This window comes from Arvicanthis niloticus, chromosome 4, assembly GCF_011762505.2.
Source record: "Arvicanthis niloticus isolate mArvNil1 chromosome 4, mArvNil1.pat.X, whole genome shotgun sequence".
NCBI classification, from domain to species: domain Eukaryota; kingdom Metazoa; phylum Chordata; class Mammalia; order Rodentia; family Muridae; genus Arvicanthis; species Arvicanthis niloticus.
The window spans coordinates 118,678,638-118,697,124 of NC_047661.1; the positions used below are offsets into that span (position 1 = coordinate 118,678,638).

General features: G+C 39.1%; 1 long non-coding RNA gene across 1 annotated transcript; it reads left to right on the forward strand.

Annotated features, from left to right (window-relative positions):
- The first annotated feature begins 8,951 nt into the window (after nucleotides 1–8,951).
- LOC143442146 (uncharacterized) lies at nucleotides 8,952–14,490 on the forward strand. The gene is made up of 3 exons (XR_013110158.1): nucleotides 8,952–9,535; nucleotides 12,226–12,419; nucleotides 13,886–14,490. It is a non-coding gene; the product is annotated as an uncharacterized LOC143442146 (long non-coding RNA).
- Nucleotides 14,491–18,487: the final 3,997 nt, after the last annotated feature.

Here is an 18,487-nt window from a genome sequence, read left to right on the forward strand (position 1 = left end):
TCTTTATATCGGTGGACTCAATTCTCCAATAAAAAGATGTAGACTATCAGACTGGATACATAAACTGGACCCAGCATTTTGCTGCATACAGGAAAAGCACCTCTGTGACAAAGACAGACACTACCTCAGAGTAAAAGGATGGAAAACAATCTTCCAAGCAAATGATCTCAAGAAACAAGCTGGAGTAGCCATTCTAATGTCAAATAAAATTGATTTTTCAACGAGAAGTAATCAAAAAAGATAAGGAAGGACACTACATACTCATCAAAGGAAAAAGGTACCATAGAAGAACTCTCAATTCTGAACATCTATGCCCCAAATGCAAGGGCACCCACATACATAAAAGAAACTTTACTAAAGCTCAAAGCATTCATTACATCTAACACAATTATAGTGGGAGATTTCAACACCCTACTCTTAGCAATCGACAGATCATGGAAACAAAAACTAAACTGAGACACAATGAAACTAACAGAAGGTATGAACCAAATGGATTTAAATGATATCTATAGAACATTTCATCCTAAAACAAAAGAATATACCCTTTTCTCAGCACCTCATAGTACCTTCTCCAAAATAGATCATATAATTGGTCACAAAACAGGCCTCAACAGGTACAAAAAGATTGAAATATTCCCGTGTACCCTATCAGACCACCATGGACTAAGGCTGGTCTTTAATAACAGTAACAACAACAACAACAAAACAACGGAAAGCCCACATACACGTGGAAACTGATCAATGCTCTGCTCAGTGATGACTTGGTCAAGGAAGAAGTAAAGAAAGAAATTAAAGACTTTTTAGAATTTAATAAAAAGAAGGATACATCATACCAAAACTTGTGGGACTCCATGAAAGCAGTACTAAGAGGAAAACTCACAACTCTAAGTGCTTACAAAAAAATAAAAAACTGGAGAGAGCAAACACTAACAACTTGACAGCACACATGAAAGCTTTAGAACAAAAAGGAGCTAATATTCCTAAGAGGAGTAGACAGCAGGAAATAATCAAACTCAGAACTGAAATAAACCAAGTAGAAACAAAAAGAACTATACAAAACATCAACAAAACCAAGAGCTGGTTCTTTGAGAAAATCAACAAGATAGATAAACCCTTAGGCAGACTAATCAAAGGGCACAGAGACAGTATCCAAATTAATAAAATTAGAACTGAAAAAAGAGACAACAACAGAAACTGAGGAAATTAAAAAAATCATCAGATCCTACTACAAAGGCCTATACTCAACAAAATTGGAAAATCTGGATGAAATGGACTATTTTCTAGACAGATACCAGGTACCAAAGTTAAATGAGGAGCAGATAAACCATCTAAACAGTCGCATAACCCCTAAAGAAATAGAAGCAGTCATTAAAAGTCTCCCCACCAAAAAAAGTCTGGGACCGGACAGTTTTAGTGCAGAATTCTATCAGAACTTCAAAGAAGACCTAATACCAATCCTCTTCAAATTATTCCACAGAATAGAAACAGAAGGAACACTACCCAATTCTTTCTATGAAGCTACAATTACGCTCATACCTAAACCTCACAAAGATCCAACAAAGAAAGAGAACTACAGACCAATCTCTCTTATGAATATTGATGCAAAAATACTCAATAAAATTCTCACAAACCGAATCCAAGAACACATCAAAACAATCATCCATCATGATCAAGTAGGCTTTATCCCAGGAATGCAGGGATGGTTTAATATTCAAAAATCCATCAATGTAATCCACTACATAAATAAACTCAAAGAAAAAAAACCACATGATCATCTCACTAGATGCTGAGAAAGCATTTGACAAAATTCAACATCTCTTCATGATAAAAGTCTTGGAAAGATTAGGAATTCAAGGCCCATACCTAAACATAGTAAAAGCAATATACAGCAAGCCAGTAGCCAACATCAAACTAAATCAAGAGAACCTTGAAGCAATCCCACTAATATCAGGGACTGGACAAGGCTGCCCACTCTCACCCTACCTATTCAATATAGTACTGGAAGTCCTAGCCAGAGCAATTAGACAACAAAAGGAAGACAAAGGGATACAAATAGGAAAAGAAGAAGTCAAAATTTCACTATTTGCAGATGATATAATAGTATACTTAAGTGATCCTAAAACTTCCACCAGATAACTTCTAAACCTGATAAAGAACTTCAGCAAAGTGGCTGGATATAAAATCAACTCAAACAAATCAGTAGCCTTCCTCAAAAGATAAACAGGCTGAGAAAGAAATTAGGGAAATGACACTCTTCACGATAGTCACAAATAATATAAAATATCTTGGAGTGAATCTAACCAAGCAAGTGAAAGATCTGTATGAGAAGAACTTCAAGTCTCTGAAGAAAGAAATTGAAGATGATCTCAGACAATGGAAAGATCTCCCATGCTCCTGGATTGGCAGGATTAACTTACTAAAAATGGCTATCCTGCCAAAAGCAATCTACAGATTCAATGCAATACCCATCAAAATTCCAAATCTATTCTTTAGAGTTAGAAAGAGAAATCATCAAATTCATTTGGAATAACAAATAACCCAGGATAGCTGAGAACTATTCTCAACAATAAAAAAACATCTAGAGGAATCACCATCCCTGACCTCAAACTGTACTACAGAGCAGTAGTGATAAAAACTGCATGGTATTGGTACAGAGACAGGCAGGAAGGTCAATGGAATAGAATGGAAGACCCGGAAATGAACCCACACACCTATGGTCACTTGATCTTTGACAAAGGAGCTAAAACCATCCAGTGGAAAAAAGACAGCATATTCAACAAATGGTGCTGGATCAATTGGAGGTCAGCATGTAGAAGAATGCAAATCAATCCATTCTTATCCCCTTGTACAAAGCTCAAGTCCAAGTGGATAAAGGACCTTCACATAAAACCAGATACACTGAAACTAATAGAAGAGAAGGTGGGGAATACCCTTGAATACTTAGGCACAGGGGAAAAGTTTCTGAACAGAACACCAATGGCTTATGCTCTAAGATCAAGAATCGACAAATGGGACCTCATAAACTTGCAATGCTTCTATAAGGCAAAGGACATTGTCAATAATACAAAATGACAACCAACAGATTGGGAAAAGATCATTCCCAATCCTAGATCCGATAGAGGGCTAATATCCAATATATACAAAGAACTCAAGAAATTATACTCCAGACAAACAAATAATCCTATTAAAAATGGGGTACAGAGCTAAACAAAGAATTCTCAACTGAGAAAATTTGAATGGCCGAGAAGCACCTTAAGAAATGCTCAACATTCTTAGTCATCAGGGAAATGCAAATCAAAACAACCCTGAGATACCACCTCACACCAGTCAGAATGGCTAAGATAAAAAGTTCAAGTGATGGTAGATGTTGGTGAGGATGTGGAGAAAGAGGAACACTACTCCATTGTTGGTGGGAATGCAAGCTGGTACAAGCACTCTGGAAATCAGTCTGGTGGTCCCTCAGAAAACTGGACATAGCACTATTTGATGACCCAGCTATACCACTCCTGGGCATATACCCAGAAGATGCTCCAACATATAACAAGGACATATGCTCCACTATGTTCATAGCAGCCTTATTTATAATAGCCAGAAGCTGGAAAGAACTCAGATGTCTTTTAACGGAGGAATGGATACAAAAAATGTGGTACATTTACACAATGGAGTACTACTCAGCTATTAAAAATAATGAATTTGAGAAATTCTTAGGTAAATGGATGGAACTAGAAATTATCATCCTGAGTGAGTTAACGCAATTACAAAAGAATACACATGGTATTTACTCACTGATAAGCGGATGTTAGCCCAAAAGCTTGAAATAGCCAAGATTCAACTAACTGACCACATAAAGCTCATGAAGAAGGAAGACCAAGTGTGCATGCCTCGATCCTTCTTGGAAGGAGTGACAGATACTCAAGAGAGCAAATATGGTAAAAAAAAAAAAAAAAGTGTGGAACAGAAAGTAAAGGAGGGGCCATCGGGAGACCACTCTACCTTGATATCCGTCCCATGTGTAGTCACCAAAGATAGACGCTGATATGGATGTCAGGAAGTGCATGCTGACAGGAGCCTGATGAAGCTGTCTCCTCGAAGGCCTGCTGGAGTCTGACATATCCAGAGGTGGATGCTGGCAGCAAACCATTGATCTGATCTAGAGTTCCCAATGAAGTATTTAGAGGACTGAAGGAACTGAAAGGGTTGGTGGCCCCAATAGGAGAGCAACAGTGCCAGTCAACCAGAGTTCCCCAAGTTTAAATCATAAGCCTGGAAGCAAAAAGAGAGGCACCCATGACTTCAGCAGTATACTTAGGGGAAGATGGCCTTGTCAGGCATGGGTGGGAGAGGAGATCCTTGGTCCCATGAAGGCTGAACATCGAGTGGGGAGGAATTCGAGGGTGGGGAGGGGGGAGTGGAGGGTAGATGGGGGCACACCCTTGTAGAGGCAGGAGGGGGCATGGAATAGGGGGTTCCTCGGTGGTGGGGGGTAAGGGGATAAAATCTGAAATGTAAACATAACATCCAATAAAAAATGAATATATATATATATATATATATATATATATATATATATATATTTGTGTTTGGGTGAAAGGTTCTGTAAATATCTGTAAATATCTCTTGTAAGGTTCTGAAAATTGCTGAAGGAAGACCCTAAACTCAGATAGTATGCAAAGATAAAGAGCATTTATTCTGCAGAAACATCTAACATGTCATTGTTTCCAAATGGCAACTTCCACAGAGACATTTGAGTTCCCTTTCAAACAGGACTTCTTAATCATTTCTGAGATAACAACAGACTTCTAAGATTTAGGTCACATTTCAAGGTGTTATAGAAATCATTAAACAGAGGTTGTAAATAAGATACACACTACAGGACCCAGGAGCAAAAACAGGAGACATGATGTTGACTGAGTTTGTCAAAACAAGACATCAAGGATGGCTTAGTTACAGTTTTAATCTTCCCATAACCCTGCAAGTCAGTGACAAATGGTGAAAGTTAAGCCAGATAATTGTTCCTAGTGTCTATGTGTGTAGGCAGTCTCTGTTAGAATCTCATGTTCAATTACTGATCTGAATGTGCAAACTGGCAGTGAGGTTTTACCACGTGAACACATGCTCTGAGAGTTGTACAAGTAATAAGACAAAGGGCAGAGATAAGTCCCCTTTATCCCTAAGACTTCAACTTGGAGAAGCACAATTCTCAGCAGAAGCTTTCTCTAGCCTCCCTTTATGTCACTTTGAGGTGTTAACTGGAGACTGGGTAAGCCAACCATAAGGCACTAGGTCAGGCTGATCAGCTATAGACCTGCAGAAGCAGAATACCATTCACCTAGGACAGATAGCAAACGGTGCAAATGGCCCATGACTTAGTTTCTGGATGAGCTATGAAAAATGGACCACTCACTGTTAGGTCCATTTGATTCATAGCCTCAGTTTCATTATTACTCTGTTTAGTTTGTGTCTCCATGACCTGTACTTTGGTAAAAGTGGGGTGTTGAAGTCTCCCACTCTTAATGTGTGGGGTTTGATGTGTGGTTTATGCTTTAATAATGTTTCTTTTATGAATGCAGGTGTCCTTGCATTTGGAGTATATATGTTCAATATTGAGAATCCATCATGGCGGATTTTTCCTTTTATGAATATGCAGGGTTCTTCCCATCGTTTGGATTAATTTTGGTTGAAAGTCTATTTTGTTAGCTATGAGAATGACTACTCCAGTCTGCTTCTTGGGTACATTTGCTTGGAAAACCTTTTTACAGACCATTACCTGGTTCTTTCTTGTTTTGTGGACCTGGATGTTTTTTGTTAGGCAGACCTGATGGAGGCTAGCACAGTTGGCTGCACCATTTTAATTTTCAGTTCCAGTGGTCCAATCAACAATGTGTATCAGGATGCTGAGGCATTAGGTTCATAAGGTCAAGGCTTGACTGAGTTGTGAATGGAGAATCTGTGCTTCATCCTCCCCACACCCAATCCAATGACAGTAACACACAATCCGCCAACTGCAGGGTATCATTCACAAACCATACTACATTCTCATCCCCTTACTGCTCTTTTTCCTGACCATCTCTGGCTCATTATGTCTGCTTATCGCTAAATGAAGCCTTTTATAAGGGTATATCTATTAAGCTGTAGATTTGAATTGCAGATTCTCCTCAGGTGTTTCCTAGGATTTCTGTGACAGAATCCCCAACTAATCTACCAAAAACTATTATTTTCTCATGTGCTAAATAGAGTAACTGTAATTTCTACATGTAAAAGTGCTTTTTGCATCAGATTATATGATATAATATCCAACTCTTATTTCTTTTAATATGGAATGAGACCAACAGAAATGGTTGTTAAAAAATGGCAAAGCACTGAAGATACCACTTGCTTCAATATATTTTTCTTCTATCTTGGTTACTAAAACTTGGACATGATTTTGACTCAGGTAGTGACCTTCCTGTTTGTTTGAGCCCATCTTTATCAGCTCTTCCATGTGTTTGAGAGTCTGCACTGCACAGATCAGAGATGAGGCAAGAAAGAACAGGCAAGCTAGTGCTGATTTTATAGAAAACTGTGTTTTACATGAGTCAAAGAGTGTAAGAATTGAACCTGAAGGTTGTAGGCTATTGGTGTTTTAGAACTATTAGGCTACATTTCTAAATCTGGAGAAAAAAATTATAACTATTTGTAGAAGGCAGGGAGAGAAGTTATGAAACTTAAAGAAGGAAAAGACTTTTGAGAATAGTGTCAAAATCCCCCCAGGGTTTAGTGTAACTACCAAATGAGAGTCTGTAAGACTCTGAGGAACATGGGATGCCATCTTAGTTCACTTTCCATCTAAATTTTAGGAGCAAGAAAGACTTCTTAAGCAAGGATTCCAGACCCAGAGCAGGAAACTATATCAAGAGATAGAGAAAATGAAGAACATGTGTCTATCTTACTGTACACCATACTCTAAAATTCCAACCTGGTTCCACTCATCAAGAAATAAACTTCGGGGACAGCTTTGGACTGTGAAGCAGCTTGGCACTGAACTAGACTTGAAGACATGATACTTTATTAGGATGAAGGTAGAAGTAAAGTTAACAAAGTAGAATTTACATGTAAAAGAATGTTTGGCTTATGAAGTGATTCAGTTCATGTTTATGTTAGAAGTAAAGAGTCATGTGATCTTTAATTAGGTCTTATATTTGAAATTGTAAACATGGACTCTGAACACATACTAAATTGCATTGTTGGAATTTGTTTTTATAACACAGTGGTATGGTAGCTGGCTTTGGGTAAACTTTTTTTTTGTATCACATACACAGCCTTCTGGATATTAGTCCTGTGCTCATAAGTGATTCAAAGATTTAGCTCTGCCCTAACCTGAGATATGCATGCTGTAAACATGATAAAGATCTGAATGTATCCATAGGACTCAGCTCCTTGGGTTCATGCTGTCTGCAGACATTGGTTCCCAGGGTAGACAATGGGCAGTGCTCACTGAGGGAAGGCTGAGTGACTGCTGGATGAGTAGAGAAGACCCATTGGAGAGTGCGAGAAAATCCCCCAGGCAGAATGCCTGTGTGAGTGGGTGTTTCACCTCACCCCCCTTTAGAGAACTTCTTGATTTGTTTCATGCTTCAGCCTACTGTGTTTCCTTTCTCATCTCTCTTTTTAAATTTTAAAAGCAGTTTCTCCTTCTAAGAGTTTTAGAATGACTTCCACGATCACAGACAGGAGAACTCAAAAAAATTTTTTTTTCTATTCTTCTGAGGCTCATGAAGAGTCCTACTTCTTCTGAAACCAAGCTTCATTTGTATGTGCCTTTTGCTGCTATGACATAGTTTGCAAGTCTCTGAGAATAAATGCCTTCTACAATATCGTAGAAATATGTGTTAAGTGAAAGCTGTTAATAAAAATGATCAGCCTACCATAATTGTTTCAAATGCATGCTATACATTCATTGTTCACAATGTAATAAAATCCTTTCCTAAAGTTCTATAAGAGGGAAGTTGATTAGAAGCCTTTTAGCTGTCACACAGACTCTGCAGCTAAAGCTTCAGAATAACAGTACCACACAAAGGAAATGTCATAGTCACAAGGCTCATCTCTCTCATGGAATACAGAAACACAAAGATACTTTCTGTATAATTATTTTTTCTGGTGGTAGCATTAAACCCAGGGCTTTTAAAACCACTTCCGGCGATAAATTAACTTATAGAATAACAGCGGGTGGTATAGTGTTTCTGTAGTATGCTTTTGAGTGCATGCTGGTGTCATGTGTGCTTGTAGAAAGAGCACAACACTTGTAGTCAGAAAATTAAGAGTCTGGTCTATTGTCTGACTTGTGTTAGGTCCCCAGAAGGTTTCTTAAGTACTAGTCAATGGGTAGATCAGTATGAGGGTTAATTAGATGTCTTCAGAACTTCAAAGCACAGTTTTGGACACTGTTCACAGCCACAGTGCAAGTGGATTACCAACTCCATGGCCATTCCCAGCCTGAGTTCAGAGAAGCACAGAATTCTGTCTCAGAGTTTTAGAGCAACAGTGGCTTCCCTCAACCTCTGAGAGATGTTATTGACACTCAGTAGTTTATGGGCAGGACTCTGACTCACTTGTTTCTAAGGAAACATATTACAAAAGAAGACTGGAAACCCCAACCCTTTAAGCTTAGAAACCCAAAAAATCCCCTTTTGTTTACCCTTAAATTTCACATGACTGACAAATATTCAAGTGGTGCTAAAATTGGTTTGAGAGTGTATATAATGTTAACAGAGATTATTCTGCTTCAAAAGACAAAGGAACAAAAAACTAGCCAGCTGATTTCCCAGCATTTGATATGTTTAAAGGAACTCAGATTCACTTTCACTTTCAGTGATTTTGCCCCTCCCTCTTTCCCTCCTTTCCTCTCTCCCTTCCTCCCTCCCCTTTTCTCTTGGTCTCCCCCCTCCTTCCTTCCTCCCTCACTGTTCCCTCTGATTCTAACCTTTTTCCTTACAATCTTCACTCTTTCACAGTAGAAAGAAATGGTTTTTAAATAATTCATGTCCACTTCTGAATTGCACAGTCTCTTGCTAACTTTGTGTAACAGAGTTTGGGCAACTTCACAAAACAAACACTAATGGACAGCAAAGGATAGAAACATAATGGAATGATTTTAAAACCACACCCTCTTCAGTAAGCACATCACCTTGCATTTTTCAACACCCACATGAACTGTGGTATAAAACTGCACCATTTATTAATCTCTTCTTGAGAAATCCCGAGATCCTTTTCCCAGGAGCATAGCCCTGATTCCCTCCATGGTGGCTGAATAATCCTTGCATTCCCCCCCCCCTCAGTTAGGAAGTTTTTTTATTTTTACGTTCATCCTTTTAAGCATTGTTCTATTAAAGAGCTAACTCCTCACAAGTTCTCCTGGGAAACTCCAGAACTTCCTGGAATACAATAGGAGCCAAGTCACAGCTCCAGTGAGAGAGGACAGAGCACTCTGCAGCCAGACCCTGATGCACTGCTGTCAGGCATTGAAAGGCTGCTTCTTCTCTAAAGGATTTTGCTTCAGGTAAGACAGAGGCAAGGGTGGAAAAGTGTTTACCAGACTGCTGCTGGTTTACCCTAACATGAGGAGGCTGAAACAGAAACAGATTTGAGCTGGGTGGTGGCGGGTAGAACTGGTTGAGAGAGGCAGCCTTTACCCTAAATGCCACTGTCCCTACTATGGCAAATTAATTGAACTCTGGTAAAGAATAGTTCACACTGAGGGCATAAGTGTTTTAAGGTTCTTATTGATTTCTCAGTTCCATTTTACATAATCTTTACTGTCTAATGAAACTCAGACAAAATCCTTGAACTTTTTGCCAGTGTCTACCTAAGTAAGTTACGCTGCTTGGGATTTGTAAACAGAGATAGTTCTCCTGTTGATAATCCAGGGAGCTATAAAATCTTTGTGTATATTATTTAGAATATATATATTCCCAATATATATTTAAATATATATATATATATATATATATATATATATATATATATATATAATTCATTCCTTGAGAACATCATGCATGTTATGTGTTTTGATTGTATATATTCCCTACTCTTTTCTCCATCTCCTCTCCATCCCCCACTCTATCTTCTCCCCGGTTTCCTGGCCTCATTGAGTCAAGTTACTGAAGCTCATTCAGGTGTGGACATAAGGCCACCTAGTGGAGGTTGGGTAACTTGCCAGGGGCCATATCACTCAAGAAAGCCCACACTGGGTTCTCACCCAGCCATTAACTGCCAAAATCACCTCAGTTATGCATGGGGCTTCCTGCGCCTCTCATTGATCTATGGTAGAATTTTGACTGCTGGATTCTATGCAGCTTTTCTTTTGTTTTGTTTTCAAGATTCTGTTTCTCTCTGTAGTATTAGCTGTCCTGGAACTCACTGCGTAAACCAGGCTGTCCTCAAACTCAAAGATCCATGTGCCTCTGCTTCCCAAGTGTTGAGTTGAAGGTATGTGCCACCAACCACTCGGCTTTATTTGGGTTTTTAATAGGCACTACAGTTACTGTGACTTCATGAGTTCAATGATCATATCATGTTCCAGAAGATACTGTTTCACCTTAAAGGGATGAATATATTATATGTGATATTTTCAATATAAATACCACTATGCACTAAAAGGAACCAGAGCTTTGGGAGGAATTCTCAACTCTCGGGCAACATAGGAAAAGTATGAGTTGTGTCTGGAAGACTGTGTGGTGGCAGAGAGTACCATAGCACTGGGAATGTCCTGGAAGTCTGCCAGCCAAGCACAGGATCCAGCTGAAGGAGCATCAGGGAACACAGGGACCAAGCCAGGCAATAAAATAAGGAATGGTCACGAAGTATTAAAGAACACGGAATGAAATAAGTACTTAGCAGTCTACACTAATGCAATCAAATTAAGGAAGAAAGGAAGGAATAAATGCAAGTAGGAGCAATACTCCTACTTGTTATTGATCCCCCCCCATTAATAAATAGGTGGCATGAAAAATGTAGACAGTCATCATTAAGCAAATGCTACAGTGGTTAATTTGTAAACTTGAATTGTTAGTAAATGCTGAAGGTAGTGATGAAACTACATGAAGTACGGTGAAGTTGTATGTGCTGAGTGTCTTTCTGAAGGCAGCTTTATATATAGATAGATGTAGGTATAGGTATAGATATAGCTATAGAGATATAGATAGATAGATAGATAGATAGATAGATAGATAGATAGATAGATAGAGATAGATATCTTTAGACATGTGTCTGTATATCTATATATACATATGAATATATAGCAGGATATTTATTCTGCTACATTGTATTTGCAGTGGAACTTGCTGATTAGAGTAGAAGAGGAGGTGGAGCTGGGGAAAAAAGAGAGGCAGGAGTGGGGAGAAAGAGAGGAAGGGGAGGAGATGAAGGAGATGAAGGGTCAAAAGCTGTCCTGGGTAGCAACTTCTATCCTAAGGTTAGTTATTGGGTAACAACTCTAATTGTGTGGGCATCTTGTTGATTGAGCATTTCTAAATATATCAGTCCTTTAGATAATCATTAATCTTTAAGAGTCTCATTTCTACTGGGTACTTAAAGGATGGTGGATATTGTCTGGGGTTCAGCCGAGATTTGTGCTTGCAGCATGGGGATTGGCAGAGTCATTGCCTATACTGGTGTCTTGAGCATCTAGCTAGCCAGAGCCCTGATCAGAGCTGAGAAGCTGTGGGAACATGGTGGTTGCCCTGGAACAAGCTGTACAGGGTGCAGTTTTCTAAATATCAACCCTATGTGTATACATCTATGCCTACACACACACACACACACACACACACACACACACACACACACACACGGATCTATACCTACACATTCTCTCTCTCTCTCTCTCTCTCTCTCTCTCTCTCTCTCTCTCTCTCTCTCATACACACACACACACACACACACACACACACACACAGAGAGAGAGAAACAAAAAGTAGTATTTGGTCATTTATTAGTTCTAATCATTTTTGAAGAAGCTCTATTCTACTCTTTACTGTGGCCACAGCAGTTTACATACCCAGGGGCAATGCATAAGACTTTCATTCTCAATCCCTTGGAAATACTTGCCATTTGTTTTATTTATGTAGCATATTCTCAGTGGGGTGAGATGGAACCTCAATGCATTTTTCATTTGTATTTCCCTGGTGATTAAACCCTAAAAGAAACTCATAAAATTCAATCTTCATATTATTTGCTTCTCTTCCTCAGTGGAACGTATAAAGGCTGAAGCTGCTGAAGCTACAAACAGAGAGCTAGAAGATAAGCAGAAGAAGTTGGAGCTGATGATGCAGCAGAAGGAACAGAGTGACCAGGAGCACCTGAAACAGGCGCTGACCAAGAAGATGGAGGAACTATACAAGTTAAGAGCAAAACAGGACAGCATCAGAGCCCTTAAACTTTTGGTAATATGCCATATCATCTCAGTATATTCCTTTGTTCTAATCAAAAATAGGTGTATCAGAGAGCTGGAAAAACACCTCAGTAGTGAAGAGCATTTATCTGTCTTACAGAGGACCCATGTCTTGTTCTCAGCGTCCACACAGTGTTTACAACAGCCCATAACTCTATTTCCAGGAAATTGGACCTCCTCCTCTGGCCTCTGCAGGCACTGCATATATGTAGTAAATTTCCATACATTACAAGCAAAACACTCATCACTTAAAATAACATAAATAAACCTTAAAGTCAACTGAGAAAATCAAAATGCAAGTTGATAGGCAGGCTGAGGCAGGAGCATGACTAGTTCACAGTCAGCCTGGGTTAGGAAGTAAGACCTTTGCAATGAAGACACCTGCAGTACAGTAAATGGTTCAGAAACTCTGATACATTTTCATACTGTCACTGCTTAACTCCAGGCCTGTCTAGTGAGTAAGAGCTGTTTATGGCTGGATGAAACTCTTTGTTAGGCTGTCCATAGACAGTGGCTAGGAATTGCTTAAGCATCTTCTACGTATTTCCATTTCATAATTCTAGACTGTTATCTGTGTGTGTGTGTGTGTGTGTGTGTGTGTGTGTGTGTGTGTATGCTAGATGAGGACGTTGTAATTCCATGAGATGTAAGCTAATTAACACAATATGCAGCTTATTTTCTCTACTGAATGGAATCCAAAGGAATTCATTTCTGCTACACCTAGGATGACCTTGTCTCTGGAAGCATCCCTAGCCATCTATCTACTCAAGCTCATGGGTTAAGTACCACATTTGCAGTATTCTGCATTCCTCTACATGTGTGCTGAGTCTCCAGAGTGGTTCAGAATATCCTGTGAGAACTTCAGATTTCAGTTACTTCGATATATTTCTGTCACCTCTTTCTGTCACTAACATGTTGGGCATGTACTAAATTTCTTGATTGAACACCTGCCCAGCTTCAAGTAGTGACCTTCCATTTGTTTGAGCTCATCTTTATCACTTTCTTCCATCTGTTTGAGAGTCTGCATTGCACAGCTCAGAGATGAGGCAAGAAAGTACAGGCAAGCTGGTGTTGATTTGATAGAAAACTGTGTTTTACATGAGTCAAAACATGTAAGAACAGAACCTGATGGTTGTTGGCTATTGGTGTTTTAGAACTGTAGACTACATTTTTAAAGCTGGAGAGAGCAAAGGATAACATTTATAAGCTTTTGTAGGAGACAAGAGAGAGACAGAGACAGAGACAGAGACAGAGACAGAGACAGAGACAGAAAGATATAAGGACAGCAAAGAGACAGAGAGAGGAGGAGAATGTTAAAGGTGGAAAGGCTTCAAGAAATACATCAAACTCTTCAAGGGTTTAGTGAACTAATGGAGAGTCTGTAAGACTAATAGAGAGTTTGTGAGACACTGGGGAGCATGGAACATGATCAGAGTTCAGCTTCTATTTCTGTTTTAGGAACAGGAAATACTTCTCAGGGAAGAAAGAGAGAAAGAGAGAAAGAAACTTCATCAAGAGATTGATATCCCGAAGAAAAGTCAATCGTCTGGGACATGCACCATACTCTGAATCCGAGGCCCAGACCTCTCTGTCAAGCTCTCTTCATCACAGAATTTGTTGACTGAGCATCTCAGGCTTTGAATCAACTCTTATAAAACTCGATTCACCTCAGTTCAAAATCAATCACATGCAACTCCAGTTTGGGGTCATTGTCTGACCACTGGGCAATGCCAGATGTTCTTCTGTATACAGAATGCACGTATGAGTAGAGGATCAGGCATCTATGTTTTATTGGTCATCTTGACCTGCATCATGCCCAGTCACTTCTTTCTCCTGTATAATCTTATATTTTTCTCTCACCTACAGTATAGCTTCTGCAATCAAAAACAGGCAACTTTTAACTAACTTGCAAAATGAATTTGTTTTCATTTCTCTGAGGCTATTTTGCTACAGTGATTCAAAACCTAAATCCCATCTTCCCACTGTGACAATATGTCTTGAAATTTCTCAGGACAAATGTCTTGCAAAAGCATGAGTTAATAAAAATGACTAGCCCAGAGTAATGTTTCTGAGTGTGTATTATTATTTGTGGTTCATTATGGAAATATAAGAATATTATAATAAACTAAAAAGTTATTATTTTTTATATAATTAGGAGTATCCAGTGTGCCTAATTCCAGGATGTTAAAGTGCCTACTCTCTATTTCATAAGAATAATGCCACCAACCAATGATAATGTTGAAGTCTTGGGTCTCCTCACAAAAACACAGAAACAAAACACCCTTTCTTTCTTTCTTTTTTGTTTTGTTTTGTTTTGTTTTGTTTTGTTTTGTTTTGTTTTGTTTTTCAAGACAGGGTTTCTCTGTAGAGCCTTGGCTGTCCTGGAACTCACTCGGTAGACCAGGCTGGCCTCGAACTCAGAAATCCACCTGCCCCTGCCTCCCAAGTGCTGGGATTAAAGGTGTGCACCACCACTGCCCGGCTCAAAACACCCTTTCTTGTATGTATACTTTTGGCAGGTGCTCATTTCAAACCCAGGACTGTGGCAATGCACTTTGATTAAACATTAATTGAGATAACATCCATAAATATAATGTTCTCTTGATATAGTTTTCAATCCAAGGTGTCAGCACTATTGCTCATAGAAATGTCTCAGCATCTACAGCAAGGAACCAAGAATCCTGTGTGTTTCTCTATTAGATCAGATGCAACTTTCAAGATGCTGCTCGATGAGTGGCATAACAGGAGAGTTGACTAGTTAGCACTGGGATTAACATCTTGTAAACAGAACCTCAGTAAATAAGGATTCATGAGTTGAGCAGTATTACAGGAATGGTGATATATCTCAATCATTTCTCTTGGGAACATGCGGGTCTAGAAACCATAGGAAGTCTACTCAAGAGACACCTTGTGCCTTGCAAAAGCTTAGCCATACCTGGAGAGAGTGTGCTCTCAAAAAGCTATCTGTTTTGTTTCACCACAACCCACACCACCCAGACTCTTTTGCTGTGGTTCAGATCATCAGTACTAGTATCCATGTATTGTGGGATGCATTTAACAGCTTTGAAGTGGACCTCAGAAGCCCCCAGCTCTCCTTAGCTTGCAAAGTGAATGAGAAGTAACAACCTCACATGGTTCCATCTGGATTGCAAGGAGACAGAAGGGAACATGGATGTCAATGCACTTTCATAATTTTCTCCGTGGAATGCCCTCTTGCCAATTTGTGACACTCTAATACATCCATGTGAAATTTGGTGGAAATGCTACAGTAGGTTGCACAATGTCTTAGTTGTGTGGTTTTATGTAAGGAATCATCGCACCTTTAAAGTTCGAGGGTAGACCTAGATATATATAGTACCAGAGAATTTTGAAGAACAATAAGGAGAAATTAAAACCAATTTGTCTTTCCTCTGTGAACTCGTGGGTTGGTCATCAGGACCAAATGGCAGTAATTTTGAACATGAACTAGTATGAAAAGTCCTTATCCATCTTCAAATTATATTTACCATGACTTGAAAATGACAAAACCAACTCACACTGGGAAATAGGAAGGACTTTAACATCACATCTGTCATATAAGTTTTAAATACAACTTTCTTCTTTTCTTTCACAGTAGACACCTCACATTTTATTTATTCTAAAGTTACAACTATTAACTTAATTACCCAAAGTAATAGAATTCATGGTGACATTTTGACATGCTTAAATTGTGTATTGATCATTTCACCTAATGTCTTATGCTTGCTGCCCTGCTGGTCTCTCCTCACTTCCCAGACACTTTTTCTTCATCTCTTCTTGGCAAGCACTTATGATTCCACTTTTTGATTTTTCAAGAAGTGCCAAAACACACGTATTTATATAGGTGTCTCCTTTATGGGCTTATTTCCTTGAGACACACACCCAGGAAGCACATTTAATAGCTGTGGTTTGGGGGTTTTGAAAAATCTTCATACTGTTTCCCATGGAGTTATACTAATGTACAATCCCATTCACAATTTATAAGCAGTTCTTTATTTCTACATTTTCAACAATACATGATGGTTATTTGTTCTGTAATGGTGATTGGAACTGAAGATAAAATTGCATTATAGTTTTAATTGCATTTCCCCTGACGGTTATATCAAGAATGTAAAAGTTTCTATTTACAAGCTGTTGGCAATGCTACTCAGTGAGTAGCCCAACAGGAAAGCTAACTACTTAGCACTGGAAACTACATCTGGGAAACAGAAACTTCAGTTGACTGGGGTTTTTTTAGGTTGACTCACATAGCAACACTTTCCTTTATTCAAAAGTGTTTACTGAAGGACTGGTGATGTCTCCCATTTGGTAAAACACATGCATCTGAGGGTAAGTGCTATGAGCAGGGGCAATCTGAACTTCCCACTAGTCATTCTGTGAGAGCAGGGAAGACAGTGGGCTCAGATACAACTTGTTGAAGTTCCTTTCAAAGAAGAATGCAGGAGGCTCCTGGCATCTTTAAAACATGTATTGCTGGTAGTGATGAAGTAGAGTAAAGGCACTGTGAGCCATGTATTCAGTCCAGAGAGTTTCTGTCTAAACTCCAGAATGCATCAAACACTGAAGCTCGGATTGCCTCCCTTGATGGAGAGTAACTGAACAAGGAGTTCCATACTTCGGATGATGCTATCTTAACACAACATCACAGACTAAACATACTGATCAGCAATGCATGTGGGCATCTGTGGGGTGGGAACAGCTACTGCTTACAGGACAGAATGTACAACAGTAGACTTCTGAATGCCTTCGTGGACCTCTGAAGAGACTGCAAATAACTGAAGAGTATGCAGAGAAGACATGGGGTGCTGGTTCGATCAGAGTCTCAGATAGTGGAATACTGGCCACTATTGAGGTTTCACAGAGACTCAGAGGTAAGCAGAGGAATAGGAAAAGTTCATGGTAAAAGGAACCTCTAAATATCTCCTCATTAAAGGCTGTTGCCCTGGGAATGCTGAGAGTGAGTTAACTATAAACACAGTACCTCAAATGTTTTGTTAGGGAATATATATATATATATATATATATATATATATATATATATATATATATATGTGTGTGTGTGTGTGTGTGTGTGTGTGTGTGTGTGTGTGTGTGTGTGTGTGTGTGTCTATCTCTATGTCTATCTCTATCTCTCTATATATGTATCTATGTATCTATGCATCTATCTATCTATCTATCTATCTATCTATCTATCTATCTATCTCAAGTTCTAGTGGACAGTGAAATGACAGAAATACTTTAGTTATTGATGAAGATGATATTACATGATTTTCACAAATTTTCTCAACTTTGTCTCTGACTGGGTGTACTGGATAATACTGTTTGTCAACATGGCAAGATCTAGAGTCACATAGAAGGCAAATCTCTGGGCAGGTCTGTGAAAGCATTTCAAGACTGAGTTTAGAAGATCCAGACTGAATGTGGGCCATGTCAGTACATAGGCTTGTGTCTCAGAATGAATCCAAAGAGGAGAGTGGGCAGAACACTGCATGCATCTGTCTCTGCTTCCTGATGGCAAAGGCAAGTTGCCAGGCACCTAGGATCCTGCCATCAATAGATTTCTTCCATGATGGACAGTACCCTTTAACCATGAACCAAAACAAACCTTCCATTCCTTAAGTTGCTTTTGAAAATATTTTGTTGCAGCAAAGAGAAAAGCAACTAATACAAAACATTGGTACCAGCAGGGGCACCTTTTCTATTGTAAATCTGACCATGTTGCTCTTACAGTATACCAGTCATAATGTGGCCCTTTCACTGCATTCATATGTACCCTGAACTACACAATCCTGAAAGACTGTGATGAGCAACATTAAGCAGTTACTCTGCTATTTCCAAGGCAGTCACAGGAAGTTTATGTGATTCAGTGGAAACCTGACAGGTGCATGCCAGCGCATCAGAAGGTGCGTTTCAGGGCAGCAATACTTTTTCTCCATTGTAGTTTTCTAGACCTGAACCTAATTAGGTCAGTCCTTTGGAAATGTAAACAGAGAAGGTGATCATTTTAGAGAAGCTCCACATGACTAACTAGCTAGACAAATG